This window comes from Podarcis erhardii (genome assembly GCF_964252035.2).
Source record: "Podarcis erhardii genome assembly, chromosome: 7".
Taxonomy (NCBI): domain Eukaryota; kingdom Metazoa; phylum Chordata; class Lepidosauria; order Squamata; family Lacertidae; genus Podarcis; species Podarcis erhardii.
In genome coordinates this window covers 748,327-768,491 of record NC_138511.1, presented here as the reverse complement: position 1 = coordinate 768,491, position 20,165 = coordinate 748,327, and the positions used below count along the sequence as shown (strand labels likewise).

Below are 20,165 nucleotides of genomic sequence, written 5' to 3'. Positions count from 1 at the left end.
GCAAACACACAGGGCAGAAGTGAAACCAATTGAATCATCTGAAGCAAACTTAACAACAATACAAGGCTATAGCTATATGCACACTAACTTGAAATGAATTTTGTTGAGATCAGTGTGGCATTTTGGAACCTGGGTGAAACTATCCTGAAACGGGCAAGTCAGCATAGAGGTCTTTTTTTTGTTTTGTCTTTTGTCTTTACATGGAATGGCTTCAGGTCTGTCCTGCACATTTTTCTGGAAGCAAGTCCCAAATTTATGGGTTCAGGGAAAGGCCCAAAGAAAAAATCTATGCCAGTCCAGGCTATTTGCCACAGAAAGGCCTTCATTTGTCACCAACACCCAAGCTAAACACTGTCAGTTTGCCTCAGATTCTAGAGAATTGTAGGCTTCAGAGATCCCCAAGGGTCATCCAGCCCACCCCCTGCAATGCAGGAAGTACACTTTGATTGCAACTGACACTCACTCACTGTTGCTCATGAGCACCAGAAGCAGGTGTTGTCCCCTTCCAACGAAAACCCAATCTGTTTTTGGAGATCTGCACACACCTCCTCAGGTTGGGCAGGTGGCCATGTTTCCATTTCATTATTTCATGAAAAGTATGTGTTGCTTGATTGTAGAACAAAAAACCTCAAAGCAGTTTACAAAACCAGCAAAAGCACAGGCAAGCGCAGCAAAATCCTTGGCAGTGAGCATGGGGGGGGGGGCAGGGGGCAACGTAGGATTCTCACTTGAGTAAATGCAGGACAGGATGCCAGTATGGCTGAGAAGCATAGCTCTTGCAGGGGGACCTCCATGGACAGATGCAACCTAGCAGGGAATGGGCTAGGCTGGGGAGGGGGGCGAGCGGAGACCAGAAGCTTAACGCTGTGATGCAGCAGCAGCAGCAGCAGCAAAAAAGGCGAATGCTCTTCTCGGCTGCCTCCACAGAAGTCTAGTGTGCAGATCCAGGGCCCAAATCCTGGAGAGTCAGTGTTCAAGTTCAGAGGCAAGAGCATTTATGTTGCAGGCAAATCCTCACTGGTATCTGCAAAGGAAGGCTGGGAGAGACCGCCACCATGCCACCTGAAGCCCTGGAGAGCAGCAGCCAGTCAGTGTAGAGGTGGTGTGACATAGTGGTAAGAGCAGTGTTTCTCAAACTTGGGTCCAGACAACAGCTGGGAAGAAACAGTGGATCAGAATGTCGGTCTAGGGCCCGGGAGGCCGGGGTTCAAATTCCTGTCTGGCCATGAAGCTCACTGGGTGACCTCAGGCCAGTCACTCACTCTCAGCCTGACCTCCCTCACAGGGCTTTTGTGAAGACAGAATGAGCAGGAGTGGCAGAGCCTAGGAAAAGGGACGGGCCGTCTGTAGTTCTCTCACTTTAGCCCGGGGGCTGATGCCGTAGCTGGTGAAGGCATACTGGCAATGCAGCAGCCCCAGGTGGGTGATCAGGAGCCGGCAGTAAGCGGTGAAGGTTGTGGTGAGGAAATGCCAGTAGAGAGCTCGGTCCAGAAACCAGATCTCAGAATGCGGGGTGACAACTGGAAGAGAGAAGAGAGACCGCAGGATGAGAAGAACAGACCACGTCACCTTTCAAGGGGGCCTAGGGATGACGAAGTGGGCCTCGGTGCTTTCTACAAAGGATAAAGGCGTTTCCAAGGGAAATTCATCCTCTGAGGCCCTTCTTCGGGTGCCTCCTCCCCGAGAGGAGGGTGGCTACACAAGAACAGGCCTTTTCTGCAGTGGCTCCCTGTTTGTGGAAGGCTCTCTCCAGGGAGGCTCGCCTGGCACCTTTGCGACCTATCTGTAGGCGTCAGGCGAAAATGTTCCTCTTCTACCCAGCCTTTGGCTGATTGACATCTGACAGCTTTCTAAATGTGTTGCGTGGGGGGATGCTTGTTTTTCTTCTTATTTTTATTATGCATTTTGTGTTTTTTATATTGCAGTTTTAGGTGGTAAACCGCCCTGAGATTTGTGGATGAAGATAATAACAATGGTGAAAGATGAAAGCCAGGCATAGCTTGCTTCAGGAAGGCTTCATCACAGGCCATGATAGAGAACAGCCTTTGTCAACCTGGTGCCCTCCAGATGTTTTGGACTATCCGTCCAAAGCCCATCAGTCTCAGCCAGCACAACTGTATGGTGCGAAAAACAGTAGTTCTGCCCTATTCCATGACGGGGACTCGGAGAAATAAGAGGGGCTGAAGACCTATAGGGAGTGGGGAATGGGGCAATCCGTCATCCAGGAATGGCCCTACTGCAGCTAGCGAACCAGACAAAGCTGGTAAAAGGCACTGCTAGCTCCCTGACACTTTCCATTAGCTCTTGCTAACACTGGATGAATTTGCAAGTCACAAGAAATAGCTGATGCAAATGAGTCGCAGTTTCTCTCTGGCACGCATTCTTCCCCCACCTCCTTTCCTCCACAGACTTTTCCTTCTGGTTTTCCCTTGGCAACCCTTTCCTGTTTTGTGGGGACAGTGGGGCGTCTTGCAGAAGGACCCCCTCCTAAAGTGGCTCTCTGCTATCAGCCTAGCTTCCTTCCGGGCTTGAGAATCTCCGCAGCCAGTTATTTCTTACTAGTAAGCATGTGTGGGGATTAAAATCACAGAGCAGTATTGCTGTTAAGTGGACTCAGATCAATGCAATTGGTAGAGAAGGCTCTGTGTTATTTCATTTCCCCTCCTCTCTTGGTAGGGAAGAAGAAAAGAAGTATTTTCTGTTCCTTCTCTCTCTCTCTCTCTCTCTCTCTCTCTCTCTCTCTCCAACCAATGGGAGAAGACTTGTATCTGCTTGCTCCAGCATCAGGCTCATGCCTGAGGCTGCTTTCACTGTAAATACAAGTATTTTACCTGCATTTATTTTTACTGCTGTTGTTGCTAAGGACAGGTGCTTGACTGTGAGCAAACTATATGTTTTAACCATACTTTTCAGTCGGTGACCTGTTTACAGGGTAACAGAAGGGGGAGATCAGCCTAAAGACTTTTGTTTTTACTGTTTAAGCTGCTCGGCACTGTGCTTCTAAACACAAGCGATAAGCTGATGTTTTGTCTGTTGGCCAGGTTTGTGGAGGAATAAAATATAGTTAATATATTCCCTCACCTACATGGTAAAACCTAACCAACATCTACCATAATGTGAAATCAAGCCATTCCAGGAGGTGTGCCGGAAGCTGAGGAGTGAGGGAGCAAATCATTCGATTCTGCTCCCTTGCCTCAGCCATGACCCCTCTGGTGGTGGGCAGACTGGGGGGTGGGCTTCCTAGAAGCCTTCTCTTCCACAGTAACCAGGCCTGTATAGTCATTGCATTGCTGGTGGTGCCAGATCACAGGGTCTTTCTCAGAGCAGCGAGATACCAGGTCAGAGCTCAATCTGGCTTTATTGCTCTTCAGTTGTTGGCAATTGTGTAGTGGATCCAGTCTTCAAAGATGCAGACCTTGGTGTACAGCCCCAGCCGGTTCTCTTCACTGCAGCTTTTCTTCCAGGACAGCAGTCCTTGGAGGGCTTCTTCACACACCAGGGCTGCCCACATCTCCCTAAGACACAGACAACAGCTTTGGGACTCTCCAGGGGACAGGATCAAATCATGGCAATTTCTCACTGTCATTCTTTGAACTCTCAGGCCCTGGAGCACTGCCTGCAGCAGGAGAGAGGGAGCTGTGTGAGGCTTTCCCCAGCCACAAGTACCTCCTGAGTGGTCCCAAGAGGTTGGCTCTTGCAGCTGGAGAATTTCCCTTTCCGTTGGGGTGGGTGTGCGCTTGCGCTTACAGCCCCTCTGGCCCTCTCAAGAATGTGGGAATGACATAAATGCTATTTAACTTTGATATGGGGAGGATTTGGCACATGGCTTTTTATTGTACTTTTCAAATATATTATGCTTTGTTGTTTAGTTCTGGTTAATGTCTGGCCAGTAAGCTACTAGCCTGCCTATGGAGAATGCTTGTGCTTGTGAGTGATTTGGTTGGAGACAGCTCTAGTCTGAAGGGAAGCATTCATCTATATGGTGTGTGTGGATGCACATAATTAGACCATGTTACGGAACTCAAAGTCAGGGACACCTATACAACCTTACCTCCCACCAAAAAGTGCAGGCTCAGGGGGCCACCAAAACCACACCTCTCACCCAGTGGCTAGGAGCACACATGCCCATCTGGGAGGCCAGGCCAGGCATGCAGGCTCCTCTAGGCACCCATCTCATCAGCCTGCAGGACCATCTCCCAGGTTGGCCAGTGGTGCTATTGGAACTGTGAGTGGAGTGCCAAGTGGTGCTTGGATAGAAGAAAGATAGAGACAGCAGGTGAGAGTTGCAGGAAGAGAGGGAGGGAGAGAGGAAGAAGAGCAGTCCTGATGGTCATAGAGAAAATCACAGGCAGAGCATGAAAGGTGACAAAAAGCAAACTTTTGGAGTTTCTGGTCCATGGTCTCTCCCAGTTTCACATGTACTGATACAGCTTCTGGCCAAGATCACAAGGGAGTCAAGGTATGCCTCTGCTGTTACCGGAAAAATCTGAGGGCTCCCTTGGACAAAAAGGAAAGACACCAACCAGAGTAAATTGGAGCAAATCAGCAGCCTGTAGGCTTGGTCTTTATTGAAGAAAGACTGTCGCGACAGGGTGCTCCCCTCACTTGCAGGTGAGAGGAAAGACACCGAAAAATGGTGTGCAAGACCTTATAAAAACTTTTGAAATTCCCCTCCTCTAGGTCTAGCCCACCCCCAGAAACATCATGCATACATTACAGAAAGGAGGGGTTGAGGGAGGAGTTGGTGGTGGTAATCTGAGTGTCTTGTCACCTGGCTGGTTCCTCCTTTCCCCCCTCCCCATGAGTCACTTCCAGGAGACAAAGGGGAGTTTGCAGTTTCCTGCCCCCTGAGGGAAGATCTGATCAGAGTCCTTTGTTTCAGTCCATGCTGAATCCACTCCCATATGCAAGTTCTTTGTGATCTTGATTGTCTTCTGCCTGGGATCATCAGGGTTGGCATAGCCATAACTGGGCAGGGCTCCTGTAGATGTGCTGGGATGGTGAAGGGATTATGGCTGCCCTGTATCAAACCTTCCTTCATAGAGTAAAATAAAAATGGAACAGTGCAAATCCGATGTATGGTTGATTTTCTTATGAATTTATAACAGAAGTGTGGCGTATGTAGTATGTGAGTGTGAGTGTGTGTGAAGTTTGTACAAACAGAATGATTGGGGTGGGGGGGTTCCTGCTACAACGCAGCATTTGACTGCTAACAGTTAGGCTGGAAAGATTTGTGCAGGCCTTGCCAGGCCTTCTAGGCCTTCCTGCTTCTGCTGACCAGAAGCTTGGTCTCAGGACAGGGGTGTCATTGACTGTCTGGATGCAGAGAATTGGGGGGAGGCCCAAGCTGGGGAACCCCCAGGGGAAGAAGGCTCTTAGAAGCAAAGAAAAGCCCTCAACGACTAGGACCCAAATGATTCCACCTCCCTCACGGAGAATCTCTGGTGGTTCCCAGCACCCCTGAGTTTCATCTAGTCTTCACTAGGGATGTACCCTTTAGTGTGACAAGCCAAGCCCTGTGGAACTCCCTGCTACTAGACGTTTGCGGGCACACACGCTAAACCCTGTCTGTGGTGCCTACCCCTTTTCCCAAATGATAAGACAAGAGACCAGAGTATGGGTTCAAATTGGCCATAACTTGATTGAGCTTCAGAAGTGGGGAACTTGGCACAGGCCTTGGCAGGCAACCCTCTCAGCCCACCTGGCTGAGGATATGCAGGCAGTTGAGAACCAGTGAGAGGGGACTGCAAAGCGCAAACTTACACAGCATGCCCTTCCACTGACCTCGTCTGGGGAGTTTGACCTACATGCCGCCACTCTAGGGCCAGGGACTCCCGGTTTTGCTCTTCAATGGGCCCTGCAAGCATGACTGCATCCCCCCCCCAACTTGATGTTAGACTGAAGGCTACCTTGCCAAGGCCTAGAACCGCCACTCGAGGCCCTAAGGGGCCTCGCCGCCAAGTCCCACAACCGAGGACCAATCAAACCCCGCAATCTATCCAGTCCCCAAGGGCTCGTCGCAAGTCGTGGAGCCAGAAGTCATTGCCCAGTGGGGTCAGGTGCACCCCGTCCCCCCGGAATAGGTCAACTCTATCTGCTGTGATGGAGGGATGTGGAATAGAGAACCCACCAATTTGGCGCATGGTGTTGCGCGTGGCCCTGCTAATTTTACTCACTGCATAATTGAGGCGAGAGGGATTGGAAGCCCCCCTCCAGTGAAGACGGAGTAGGAGATTGGACCAGCCGATGGTCATTGATCGGTACAAGGCATGCAGGATTTAAAAATCTGCCCTTGCACCAAGGGCAAGGGCAATGCCTTTTTGCTCCACTAGATCATTCTCCTCCGGGTTGGCGCCTCCGGCAATGGCGGAGCTCCTCCGATCGGGAGGAACTTGCTCCGTGGAAATCAGGGTCTGAACCGCCGCGGCGAAGGCGGAGACCCACTGAAATCACAGGCGGAAGAAGCTTGTGAACCTGGGATTCGGCTGGCACCTTTTGCGCCTCCCCTACTCGCGGGAAAACCCTGTTTCGGGGATCCGGAGTGACATGGGGTGAGCGGCGCGGTGCTTTGAATCGACTGCTTCTTTCACGGAGTGAAGCCGCATTGCTGTTGCCGAGAGCGCTGACTTTTTCCTGTGGACAATTGGACTTTAAACAACAACCCGTGATTAGAACGGAAAATTGGATCTTTAAATATATTAATTTGGCACCGAAACAGGAAGGTTTTATTTTATTTTTTTAATAAAATTTTATTAGAGTTTTAAAGGTTACAGAAAAAAAGGGAAAAAATGCAAAAAACAGTCAAAAAAGAAAAAGAAAAAACAATACATACAAAAAAATCACCAAAAAATAAGAAAAAGAAAAAAGTATAAAAAACGAGTCAAACCTATACATCACTAATTTACATTCACTTACTTCCTTGACCTCCTCTCACCTCCCATTTTTGTATTCTAATTCACATAGATATTTCAGCAAATCCTTCCAACCTTGTTTTTATCTTATTACTTTGTCTTAATATACTATAATTTTGCGTTCTCTCTTTCACCAATTCATTTTTACTTAATCCTTTATATCTTTTCTGCTAAAACCACATTTTCTTTTCCCAACATCTTTCTAACAATCCTTCATTTTACAATATTTCTGAAGGTAAACTTTAAATTTTTTCCAATCTTCTTCCACCAACTCTTCTCCTTGGTCTAGGATTCTGCCAGTCATCTCAGTCAGTTCCATGTAGTCCATCACCTTCATCTGCCATTTTTCCCGGGTGGGTACATCTTGTGTTTTCCAATACTTTGCGATGAGTATTCTTGCTGCTGTTGTGGCGTACATAAAAAAAGTTCTATCCTCTTTTCGCACCAATTGGCCGACCATGCCCAAGAGAAAGGCCTCTGGTTTCTTCTGGAAGGTATATTTAAATACCTTTTTCATTTCATTATAGATCATCTCCCAGAAGGTCTTAATCTTTGGGCATGTCCACCAAAGGTGAAAGAATGTACCTTCAATCTCTTTACATTTCCAACATTTATTATTGGGCAAATGGTAAATTTTTGCAAGCTTGACTGGTGTCTGTCAGTATATGGAAGCATCACCGCTGCAGACAGCCAGTTTGTTGACACAACATGATGCCTTATCTCTGGGAAAGAATTTCCCAGGACGTTCACAGGCTGGATAAGTCTTTGTGAAGAGTGCAACTTAAAACCTTCCGAGTGCGCATGTACAGGAAGTTTGTCAGACTTGCTGGAGGAACTGAACTGAAAGGACGTGTTTTTCTCTAGTGCTGTAATGTCAGAAATAAACATCATGTAAATAGATTTATGACTTATTTTATTTCCCCTGCGGAAGCAGGAGGGGTTGTGCATTTTGCCCATGCTTGGGAAAATGTCACCTATCAAAATCTCCCTGGTCTGTCTGGATATCAGCCAGAGGAGGTTACCGGTAAGCAAGCTCCGAGGACAGTGAGAGGGGCCAGCCTCTATGGAGGGGGCTTGCAAACCAACACTATCAAGTACCACCTGTAAATCATTTTCATTAAATTCTCTCTTAAGGCATTACATGCCGTAAACTTGATACCTGTGGTCCATAACTTTTCCCAGTCAGCCATCATATTATTATGTCCAACGTCTTGTGCCCATTTGGTCATAACAGATTTAACCATTTCATCCTGTGTATTCCATTTCAACAGCAAGTTATACATTCTTGACAAGTTCTTAGTTTTAGGATCTAACAATTCTGTTTCCAATTTTGATTTCTCCACCTGAAAACCAATTTTCTTATCCAAATTGTAAACCTCCATTATTTGATAATAATGAAGCCAGTCTCGTACTTTGTTTTTTAATTTGTCAAAACTCTGCAGTTTTAATCTGTCTCCTTGTTCCAAAATTTCCCAATATTTCGGCCAATTTGCCTCCACATTGAGTTTTTTCAGAGCCTTAGCTTCCATTGGTGACAACCACCTTGGAGTTTTATTTTCAAGCAAATCTTTATATCTTATCCAGACATTAAACAGTGCTCTCCTGACAACATGGTTTTTAAATGCTTTATGTGCTTTGACCTTGTCATACCACAAATATGCATGCCACCCAAATACATTGTTAAAACCTTCCAAGTCCCAGTCTGTGTTTTCCAGAAGCAGCCATTCTTTCAGCCAACAAAATGCGGCTGATTCATAACAAAGTTTAAGGTCTGGCAAGGCAAATCCCCCTCTTTCTTTAGCATCAGTTAAAATCTTAAATTTTATTCGAGGCTTCTTGCCCTGCCAGATAAATCTAGAAATATCTCTCTGCCGCTTCTTGAAACAGTCCACCTTGTCCAAAATTTGCAATGTTTGAAACAAATACAACATCCTTGGCAATACATTCATCTTTATCGCGGCAATTCGGCCTAGCAATGATAACTTCAAATTTGACCATATTTCTAAATCCTTTTTCACTTCCATCCAACATTTTTCATAGTTATTGTCAGAGCTGCCTCCAGGTCCCAGCTCACAGAGGACCAACGCCCGGTTGATGTAATGTACAAAAGTCTTTATTGAAGTTTAGTTTCCATTTCAAACCCCAGAGCGTGCAGCCCTACGTCTTGACTTCAGATCGGCGAAGTCCCCTCTGAGTCACTACCCCTTCCGCACCAGTTTAAGATCCTAGCCCGGCTCCACCTCCTGCGCTGTTCCTTCCTCCTCTGGGTCCTTCTGCCCCCTGGGGTTTCCTCCTTCCTGGACTCTTCTGACGCTGACCCCCCTGAGTCTTGCCCCTCCCTCCGGCGGGCTTTAGGACCTGGCTCCCTCTCCGGGCTACCTGCTGTGCCGCTCGCCTGTACATTTGAACTTGGCGCGCGCGCCCAGCCGGTAACCTTCCTCCTGACCGTTTCCCCGCTCTCCGATGTGGGCGTGGTCAATCCTGACTCATCTCCTCTCGCTGGTAGTGAGAACACTGGTCCCGCTTCCTGGGACTCCTCCCCCCCACTGCGCTCTGGTGGGGAAGCTGGTCCTGATTTCCAACTGCTGCTCAGGGAGTCCCCGCTGGCCCCCTCCTTCTGGGGTTTCCCCCTTGGCACCCCCCTTGCCCTGGCCATCGGCGCTCCCTTCTGTGAATCTTCCGATTCGCTGGAGAGGCTCGTGGAATCCCTCTGACCACTGTCACTGCCTACACCCCCCTCGGATTCCTCCTCCTCGCTCTCCATTTGCTCCCCCTCCTGTGCCTCTGCTCCTGAGCCCCTGACAGTTATCTTTAAATAAATTCACATTCTTAGCAGTCATGTTAACCCCCAGGTATTTCACTTTCTTAACCAATGTTAGTCCTGTCTCCTTCTGAAACCTCTCTTTCTCAATCCCTGTTAAGTTCTTCTCTAACACCTTAGTTTCCAATTTATTCAACTTAAATCCCGCAACCTGACCAAATTCTTGGATTAATTGCAATACTCTTTTAGTACTGGATTCTGGCTCCTGTAATGTCAAGACTAAATCATCGGCAAATGCTTTCAATTTATACTGTTTAGCTCCGACTTGTATACCTTTAACCAATTGGTCCCTTCTAATCATATTGAGCAAAACCTTCAGGACCGAAATAAAAAGCAACAGGGATATTGGGCACCCCTGTCGTGTTCCTTTCTCAATCTTAAATTCTTCTGTAACTACGTTATTCACAATTAATTTAGCTTTTTGTTCTGAATATATTGCACCTATACCGTTTTCAAAACCTTGGCCTACCCCCATTCCCTGTAAATTTTTCTTCATGAAACTCCAAGAAATGTTGTCAAAGGCTTTCTCCGCATCCACAAATATCAAAACTGCTTTAGTGTTAATATTCACTTGTAATTTTTCTAAAATATTAATTATATTCCTTGTATTATCTGACAAGTGTCTCCCCGGGAGAAAGCCCGCCTGATCTTTATGGATTTCTTCTACCAATACCTTTTAAAATCTTTTAGCCATAATTTCAGCAAAAATTTTGTAATCCACATTGAGCAAAGATATGGGACGGTAGTTCTTAAGCTGTGTCTTCGCCAACTCTACTTTCGGTATAAGTGTAATATAGGCTTCTTTCCACAACTCTGGTGCCTTTCCCCCCTCCAGTATTTCATTGCAAACTTCCTTCAAAGGCTGTACTAGCCATTCTTTCAAAGATCTATAATATCTTGAAGTCAAGCCGTCCGGCCCTGGAGATTTGCCCAATTTCATATTCTGAATAGCTCCTTCCACCTCTTGATCTGTTATTTTATAATTCAGCATTAACTTGTTCTCTTGAGAGATTTTTTGTAGTCCATTTATTTTCAGAAATTGGTCAATATCCATTTCTTTCTGGGTCTCCTGTGTATATAACTGTTTAAAATATTTCTGAAAGCACTTCCTGATCTCCACAGGATTCTGTATATTCTTTCCCTCCACTTCCAAATTGGTAATAGTATTAAGTTTTTGTCTTTTTTTCATTTGCCAAGCCAGCAGTTTCCCGCATTTGTTAGCCAATTCAATTGTCTTTTGTCTCATCTGTTTAATCTTCCATTCTATTTCCCGATTCATCAATTTCATATATTCTACTTGATATAACTTTATCTCCTTCAGGATCTCCTGCAATTTTGGTTTAACTCTCAGTCTCTTTTCTCCTTCCTTTATTTTCTCCATTTTTTTTCCTTTTTTCATTTTGAGCTCTCTTCTTGGTTTCATTCTGTTGTATCAAGAACCCTCTCTAACTGTTTTACTTGCATCCCAAATTACTCTTTTTTCAACAGTGGTATTCATATTTATCTCGAAATAGTCTCTCAAGTTTTTTAGGGCCTTTTTAGTCACTTCCTCATTCCTAAACAAAGAGTCATTCATCCTCCATCTAAAGGAACCAATTGGTGTTAGTTTCATTTCCATCTTTACAGCATTATGATCGGAGCAAGTTTTAGGGCAAATTTCCGCTTTTTTAATCTTCGGGGCCAGCCCCCTAGTTACCCAAATTTGGTCAATTCTTGTCCATGTCATTTTGGCTTCAGAGAAGAAAGTTCCTTCTCTTCCCAAGGGGTTCTTAGTTCTCCAAATATCAACCAAGTCCATAGTGTCAGCCATATCAAAGAACGTCTTTGGTAATCTGCCATCTTTTGTAACCACCTGTCTCTGGGCTTTATCCATATTAGTAGACACCACTCCATTCATGTCTCCCATCAAAATCATGTTATAATCCAAATAGTCCATCAGAGTTTCATGTAGCTTCTTAAAAAATTCCGATTCCCCCTCATTTGGTGCATAAATACCTACTATCAAAAACTTCTCTCCTTGTGATTGAATTTCAATTGCGACAAATCTTCCTTGGTCATCTTTAAATAAGAATTTCGGTGACAGGCTCTCCTTTGCATAGAGTACTACTCCTCTTTTCTTAACTTTGTCTGATGATATAAATTCATGTCTGTCAGGGGTTCAGAAGGAGAGACACAGGAGGGGGAGCAAATGGAGAGTGAGGAGGAGGAGTCCGAGGGGGGTGCAGGCAGTGACAGTGGAAAGAGTTATTCCACAAGCCTCTCCAGCGAATCAGAGGACTCACAGAGGGGAGCGCCGATGGCCAGAGCAAGGGGGGTTCCAGGGGGGAAGCCCCAGGAGGAAGGGGCCAGCGGGGAGTCCCTGAGCAGCAGTTGGAAATCAGGACCAGCTTCCCCACCAGAGCGCAGTGGGGGGGAGGAGTCCCAGGAAGCGGGACCAGTGTTCTCACTACCAGCGAGAGGAGATGAGTCAGGATTGACCACGCCCACATCGGAGAGCGGGGAAACGGTCAGGAGGAAGGTTACCGGCTGGGCGCGCGCGCCAAGTTCAAATGTACAGGCGAGCGGCACAGCAGGGAGCCCGGGTAGGGAGCCAGGTCCTAAAGCCCGCCGGAAGGAAAGGGAGGACGAAGGGGGGTCAGCGTCTGAGGAGTCCAGGAAGGAGGAGACCCCAGAGGGCAGAAGGACCCAGCGAAGGAAAGAACAGCGTAGGAGGTGGAGCCGGGCTAGGATCTTAAACTGGTGTGGGAGGAGCAGTGAGTCAGAGGGGACTTAGCCGATCTAGCGTCAAGACGTGGGTCTGCGCGCCCAAAGCTTTGAAATGGAAAATAAACTTCAATAAAGACTTTTGTATATTACATCCACCGGGCGTGGGTCTTCTGTGAGCTGGGACCCAGAGGCAGTCCTGACAATGTCCTAATCTTTTATTACTCAAAATCTTCCGATGCAGCCTTGTCACATGCGTTTCTTGTAAACAAATCAAGTCCAATTGTTCTTTTTTTAATAAATAAAAGACTCTCCGTCTCTTTTCCGGGGAGTTAAGTCCATTCACATTCTACTCTGCTTTTCCTCCAGCAGCACCCAGTAGTTTGTCTATATTAGTCGGTAGTGTTGGTTTCCCTCTTTTTGGTGAACTCTTGTCCAAAGCTTCTGGCTCTTTTCCAAGTCCTTTCTGCAGGTCTTCTTCGTGATTTCCCAAAAACTTGTCTTTTTCCTCCACTGATCTTATTTTTATCTTTCTTCCTTTGTAGCTAAAATATAGGCCTTTGGGGAATTCCCACCTGAAAATAATTTTATTCTTTCTCAGAAGGGCAACCAGATCTCCAAAATTGGATCTAAGATCCAAAAGATGTTTCGGTATGTCTTTGAAAATTTCCACTCTTGATTGCAGAATTATCAAAGGATTCTGGAAATGCAACCCCAAAATTTTGTCTCTCTCTTCTTTAGATCGAAGGGTAATCAGACAATCCCTTATTTTAATCTTCTTTCCTCCTTTTCCAAGTCTGAAAGCCCTCACAATTTTAAATTCTTCTTGTTTCAATTCCGACTTCCAAAACTCTGCAAATTCTTGTGTCAAAAAATCTATCAGGGTGCCCTTCTCCAATTCAGGTACAGCTCTAATCCTTAGGTTCATCTGTTTTTCCTTCAATTCAATCATAGAGAGCGTCAGTTTATGGTCTTCAATTTGTTTCTGTAGATCTGGAACCTTCTCTGTTTCCAGTTGCGTTACCTTAAATTCCACGGCAGCAGTTTTTTCCTGAGTCAAGGTGGATTCCTGCAATAATTTCTGAATAGAGTCCCACGTTCACAGGCTTCACCCGCCTGTGATTCCTGCAGGGTCCCCACTTTGCCGTAGCGGTAAGACCCGATTTCCCCGGAGCCGGTCCCCTCCAAATCAGAAAAGATCCGCCATTAGCTGATGGTGCTAACCCGGAAGTCGAAACGGGAAGGTTTTAAACAGGAAGTCCGCCTTCCTCTTTTGTAAATAGATTGGAGCAAAGATGTTACAAGCTAAAGTCTCGGAAAGCCTTTGGCAAAGGATTAAATTTCCATCAGTTAAAATTATCAACCCCCCCCTTGGAAGCAGGAGAAGAGGGGGGAAATTTTGGACCTAGTGATAATGAAATGATGCAATTTTGAATTTATATCTTTTTTGTTCTTTCTGTTTTTTCTTTGTTTTTGTTTTTTCTTATTATTATGTTATTTTGTTGATGCTTCTAACTTTTTGTATTTTTAAAAATCTGAATAAATATCACTTTAAAAAACAAAAACAAAAGGAGGGACATTTTGGGAGAGTCCATTGACTGTGAACAGAACGTATTTGACAGTTAGCTAAATAAGAGAAAGATACTGTTTCCATTGTCCTCTTCTGTGTTTAAAAAGGAGGAAAAGTAACTGAAAATTGAAACTATCTTTATTGCTTGAGTTGTGCTTGAAAGGATTGATACAAGTGGAGACTGTTTCCCTCTAGAGGGAGCTTTTGAAACTGTTACAGCAGTGTAACTGGGGAATCTCCAGCTGCGAGATAAGAAATTGTGAGAACCAGGGATTGACCTTGGATCATTTAATAATGTTGACAGGAGAAGCCATTGTGACTGCATTATGTAAGATAAGCTATTCGCTGGAACAGCTTCATAAGAAGTTAAATGATATGACCACTAAAACTGACAACTTGGGACAAAAAGCGATTAATTTGAGACAAAAAGTGAGCACCAACACAGAAATTACCCAGGACTTGGTACAGGAATCTACTTTGGCAGGACAAACTGTGGAGGAGAAGGAGAAAGCTGTTGTTGTCAAACCTAAAGTAACACAAGTGGGATCCTCAGCCTTACAGAAGCAAATTGAGCACAATAAGTTGAGGCCTTTTATGATTGAATCTAGAAAAAGTCAGATTTTGAGGATCGGAGACCAACTTGGATTGGAGAAGGGAAGCTGGAAAGATCCCTCTATGCAGGGATCAACAGACTTTTGGGATATGGACTTGGGTCAGGAGGAGATTGAAGTTCTGGGGGCCTTTGGATTTGGAGGAAGCTTGAAACATGTCCTGAAATCCTTTATGGATCTTAACTTTAATTATGGAAATTTGGCTGACCTGTCGAGAAGGAATAAAAGCATTGTTAGGATGGAGTCTCCCCGAGACCTGCTCTTTAGCATTAAAGAATATGAAGAAGACCTGCAGAAGGGACTAGGAAAAGAGTTAAGAGCCTCGGACATAAGATCTCCAGGTTGATGGACTATATGGAATTGACGGAAAGGACTGGCAGAATCCGAGACCAGGGAGAAGAGATGGTGGAAGAAGATTGGAAAATTTAAAGTTTATTTATAGAAATACTGTAAAATTAATGAGTGATAGAAAAATGTTGGAATGAAATTTTATGGCCTTAGCAGAAATGTTATAAGGAGTTAAGCATATACAAGTATTCTAGTCTTAATGGAAAATAAGGTTAAAAACATGTTAAGATATTTATAGTATGACAGAAAATAGAGAAAGATGGAAAGGATTTGCTGAAACAATTAATAGAAGTGGAATACAAAAAGGGAGGTGAGAAGAGGTCGATGAAACAAGGGAATGAAAAACAGTATGGGAAAGGTGTGATGTATGTGTTTTTAAATTGTTTTTGTCTTTATTTTGTTTAGGGTTAGGGTTAGGGATAGGGTTATGTTTAGTTTAATGTGTTTAGTTAGGTTGTGTATTGTATTGTTTATATTTTGTATTGTATTGTTTTTTTCTTTTTTCTTTTCTTTTCTTTTTTCTTTTTTCCTATTTTGTAAGCTTTAAAAGTAATAAATATCATTTGGGGGGGGGAAAGCGTACCTTGGGGTGGATGTTAAGGTTATGGCCACGATTTTGAGACTGTGCATAATCCGCTGCCCAGTGGACAATGCTGTGGCCTATAACCCAGATCTTCATGGTGGGCAAACCTGTAAGACAATTAAATTGCAAGTGATAAGGAGGAGGAGCCGGGACGAATGTGACTTTTGTCGGCTGTTGAGCGCCAGCACCCCAGTGTCTTGATGTGTGCGGGGTCTCAACCCTGTATCGCCGCTGAAGTAGCAGCCCCGATACGGAACGAGTGCCCGGAATATTCCTGGGGACTAACACCGCAAGCAGATAAGGCTTTGCGTAAGAACAGCAAAAGAGGCTTGAGCCCAGGAGTCAGCCTCTTTTCTTTTGGCCTTAGGCCCGCCCCTGGCCAGCCGTCCATTGTCCTCCCTGGCCGAGGGCGGGTCAAAGGCCAGCTCAAGCAGGTGGGTGGCACCCGCCCAGGTGAGCCTTGCTCAGTGCCGCAAACCCTGCCCACCTGTGGGGAAGGGAGGGCGGATATTGTCAAGGAGCAGCCCTCCCTTCCTTCAGAGATCTTTGGAAAGCTTTGTTGGTTTGCTGAAACAGGCATCATGATTTTAACCAATGAGTATTGCTTGATATTCATTGACATTTTCATGGATCTTTTGTTGATTCTCCCTTCTTCATTTTCCCACTTGTTATATTGCTACAAAGGGACACGGGTGGCGCTGTGGGTTAAACCACAGAGCCTAGGACTTGCCGATCAGAAGGTCAGCTTCACCTGGAAACCCTGATTCCCCTCCTCTGCTACTGTTCTACATTAAGAACACAAGAAGAGGCTGCTGGATCAGGCCCATGGCCCATGGAAGATGCCCTCAGAATACTGCTGCTCTACGATAGAGGGGATTTGGGTTTCCAGGTGAAGCTTGGCAGAACTGAATGGAGCATTTTCCAAAACCTTGCCCCAGCCTTTTGCCTCGCAGCCATGCTCAGCTCCATGCCCCTCTGTCTATGGAGCGCAACCTTCTTCCACTTCAATCAGGCCTTATGGTTGCTTAAGAACAGAAGAAAAGGCTGTGCTGGGTCAGGCCAATGGCCCATCTAGTCCAGCCTCCTGTTATCACAGTGACCAACCGGATGGCCGTGGGAAACCAGCAAGCAGCACCCGAGCGCATGAGCCCTCCCCGCTCCTGAGGTTTCCAGCAACTGGGATTCAGAAGCATGGAGGCAGAGCAAAGCATTTCGCATGCGCAGAGGTATTTGTCTGCTTGCACATGTGAGGAAACGCTTGTATCAGGTGGTCCGCCAGAAACAAAAGGGTCTCCTTGTGCTCAGGTCAGGAGCAAATACAAGGAGCAGGTGTGGCAACAAGAGAGCACTCAACAAAATACCCCCCCCCCCACAAAACTGGCTGACTGACCGAACCCAAAGGGTGCTCATCAATGGTTCCTCTTCATCCTGGAGAAGAGTGACTAGTGGGGTGCCACAGGGTTCTGTCTTGGGCCCGGTCTTATTCAACATCTTTATCAACGACTTGGATGATGGACTCAAGGGCATCCTGATAAAATTTGCAGATGGCACCAAACTGGGAGGGGTGGCATGCAATTGGCCGAGATGACTGGCAGAATCCGAGACCTGGGAGAAGAAAAGATGGAGGAAGACTGGGAGAAATTCAAGATGTATCTACAAAAACATTGTAATTTGTTTGAATGTTAAGAAGGATGCTAGATTATAAAAAACTGGCCACCACTAAACTAGATTTAAATTTGATGATAAGTGAGACTAAAGAAAATATAAAAATTTTATTGGAAAAAGTGTTAAATTATATTGGAATGTGTGGACATGAGATTGTAAACAAGTTGATAATTTGTTTGGAAAAATTCTTTTTTTAATGATGTAAATGGGAGAGGGGGACGTGAGGGAGTCCAAAGAAGTGAAGAATTTGTTGTTATAAAAGTAAGATTGTTTGATGTGTGCATTTATATTTTAAAAAAAACTTTAATAAATATTTATAAAAAAAAAAAACAAACTGGGAGGGGTGGCTAACTGTCAGCATCGCCCTTGAGCCAGTGTACCAACTGGACTCATGCACTACAGCCCCGACTGGGCTAGGCGAGCTGGGTAGCACTGCCAGAGACCTCCTTTCCCACATTAACAGGTCACAGTGCTGTGGACTCACAGCTTGGAGCTGAGAGCACCGGATTCACTGTCTCAATTATACAGTCGTTGCACAGCAGCGTTTTGCAGAGTCTTGCAGAGTATAAACCACTCGGAGAGCAGCTCTGTAAAGTATCTTCCTTTATTCTATAACTACAGCTATAATACAAGACTATACACAGAGCTAAATATTCTGAGCATAAATCAATGCTATACTCTGAGTGCCTGCAGCTGCTCTTAGCAGCAATCTTATCTATAAACACGATCTCTTGCACTCTCTCTCCGACACACTGACTGACTCTCTCTCTCTCACACACAGATTCACTCACTTGACTAATTAAGTAGAGAGCAGTACATTGCTCCTCCTCTCTGTAGAGTCAGCAGAGACCTCAGGAGATTCTTGGATATGGGAGGGGTGAAATCTCCTCATCCTCCCCCATTTCATCCGACCATTCAAGAATCTTTAACATAACTGCAATTTGCACACACACTCCAAAAGTTGTTCTCTGCTTACAACCTTGGTTAACATATCTGCAGGTGTCTCTCTCCCCCCTTATCTAAGACACTTTATCACATCATTTAACAGTTACTACAACCACTCTGTGTCTATTAGGAAAGAGTTAAAGCATAAATCTCAACCTGTAGTTTACACAAAATACACATTGTGAACACACAAATGAATAAGCAGCTTCTAGAAAAATTTTCATGCACGTTTCTTCCTCTTAGATACAAATTGACACTTCTAATTAGGCAGATTTGAACAAACCACTTTATACACATGCTTGCTCCTTCAATCCTGATCCTTCAAATGTCAGGTAAGGAAATAAATGCAGCGTTTTGTGCCACTACTCTCAGCACATTTCATGCTAGGTTTAAAAACCCCACCAGAGTTGCATGTGACCGCAGCCTTTGCAAACTCTTCAGAAAACCTTTTCGGTGGTACACCCTTGGTTGTTCTCTCAGATCTGCGCAAAACCTTTTGATCCTCTTGTTCTGGTGCTTCCTCCTCTTTGGGAGAATGGGGAGCTAAAGTATATGAAGCTGCTAAGTCTGAATCAGCGTCAGACTCACCTGAGGCTTTTGGGCTCTGATAATCTGTGCCATCATCTGGAACTACATTGGCATCAGGATTATCAATCACATCAGAACTTGCCTCCCTCTTAACTTTCTTTGCCCCTTTTGCACCATCATCACAAATGGGATGGCACTGAAAAACGCCAACTCTGTCCCATTGTGGATTGTCGTCAATGCTCCTGGTCAGCCTTATGGTTTTCGTGTCTGTGATCAGGACACGATAAGACCCTTTCTCATATCCTAGGAAAACACCATGTTCTCCACGCTTACTCAGTTTGTCACCCTGCGAGGTGTGCACCCAAACCTCCGAACCAAAAATTTTAAAGTGCTTCACACACGGCTTCCTTCCGTGAAGCATCTCATATGGGGTGCAATTTATACTAGACTGGTACCTCCTGTTATACACGTGACAGAAAAACGAAAGAGCTTCGGCCCAAAAGGGATTGGGCAGCCCCGAATCATGTAACAGTGTTCTGATTCCTTGCTGCAGGGTCTGGTTCATTCTCTCACATAAACCATTCTGCCAGGGCGATCTGGGCGTGGCAGTCCTATGCTCAATGCCCTGTTCAGAAAAAAAAGCCTCAAACTCTTCTGAACAAAACTCTCCACCCCTGTCAGTGAAAATACAACGTACATTCTCATTATGTATATTCCTGAGCCATTTACAAAACTGACGAAACTTGGTAAAGGCTTCAGACTTTTTCTGCAGCAAATAGACCCATGCATATTTAGAGTAGGAGTCTATCAAAACCATGAAAAACCTTGAATTGCCTCTAGAGAGCGCTAGAGGCCCCACTAAGTCTGCATGAATGACTTCGTATGGTTTCTTGGCCTCTCTCCCAGACTCTGTACCTTTGGGAGCTTGCTTTGCCTTACTCTCAGCACAAGAAACACATTTCATGTGGTAGGGACATTCTTTCAGCTTCATACCCTGAACCATATCAGGCATTTTTGCCACAGCCTGGAAATTCAAATGACCATAAACACGGTGGTAATAATGAATACATTGGTCATGCAACTTCTCATTCTTATCAACAGACAAATTGCAACACTCTTTCTCAGTTGCTTCTGCAGTACCTGTACCTGAAACAAAAGGCAATTGGTACAAACCATTAACACATTTGGCATACAGAATGAGCTTGCCATCTTGACGAATTTCACAGCGAGATTTAGCAAACACCACCTTAAAACCCTGATGATCAAGCTGGGAAACACTCAACAAATTGTCCTGAATATCAGGCGCATACAGGACATTCTTAATAGTTGCATTTAGGCTCTTTAAGAACACAGTTCCCTTAGCCTCACTCGTGAGAACTGTCCCATCTGCTTGATGAAGTTCTTTCTCTTGCTTCTCAAGCTGAACAAAGAGATCCTTATCTTTGGCTACGTGGTTAGAACAGCCAGAGTCGATCACGAA

The 20,165-nt window shown here is 45.2% G+C and overlaps 1 long non-coding RNA gene across 1 annotated transcript; it reads right to left on the bottom strand.

Annotated features, from left to right (window-relative positions):
• Nucleotides 1-336: 336 nt before the first annotated feature.
• Nucleotides 337-16,893, bottom strand: LOC309346407. The gene is made up of 3 exons (XR_014158620.1): nucleotides 16,140-16,893; nucleotides 15,548-16,091; nucleotides 337-1,520 (listed from the first exon to the last, which is right to left on the bottom strand). It is a non-coding gene; the product is annotated as an uncharacterized lncRNA (long non-coding RNA).
• Between the last annotated feature and the right edge of the window lie 3,272 nt (nucleotides 16,894-20,165).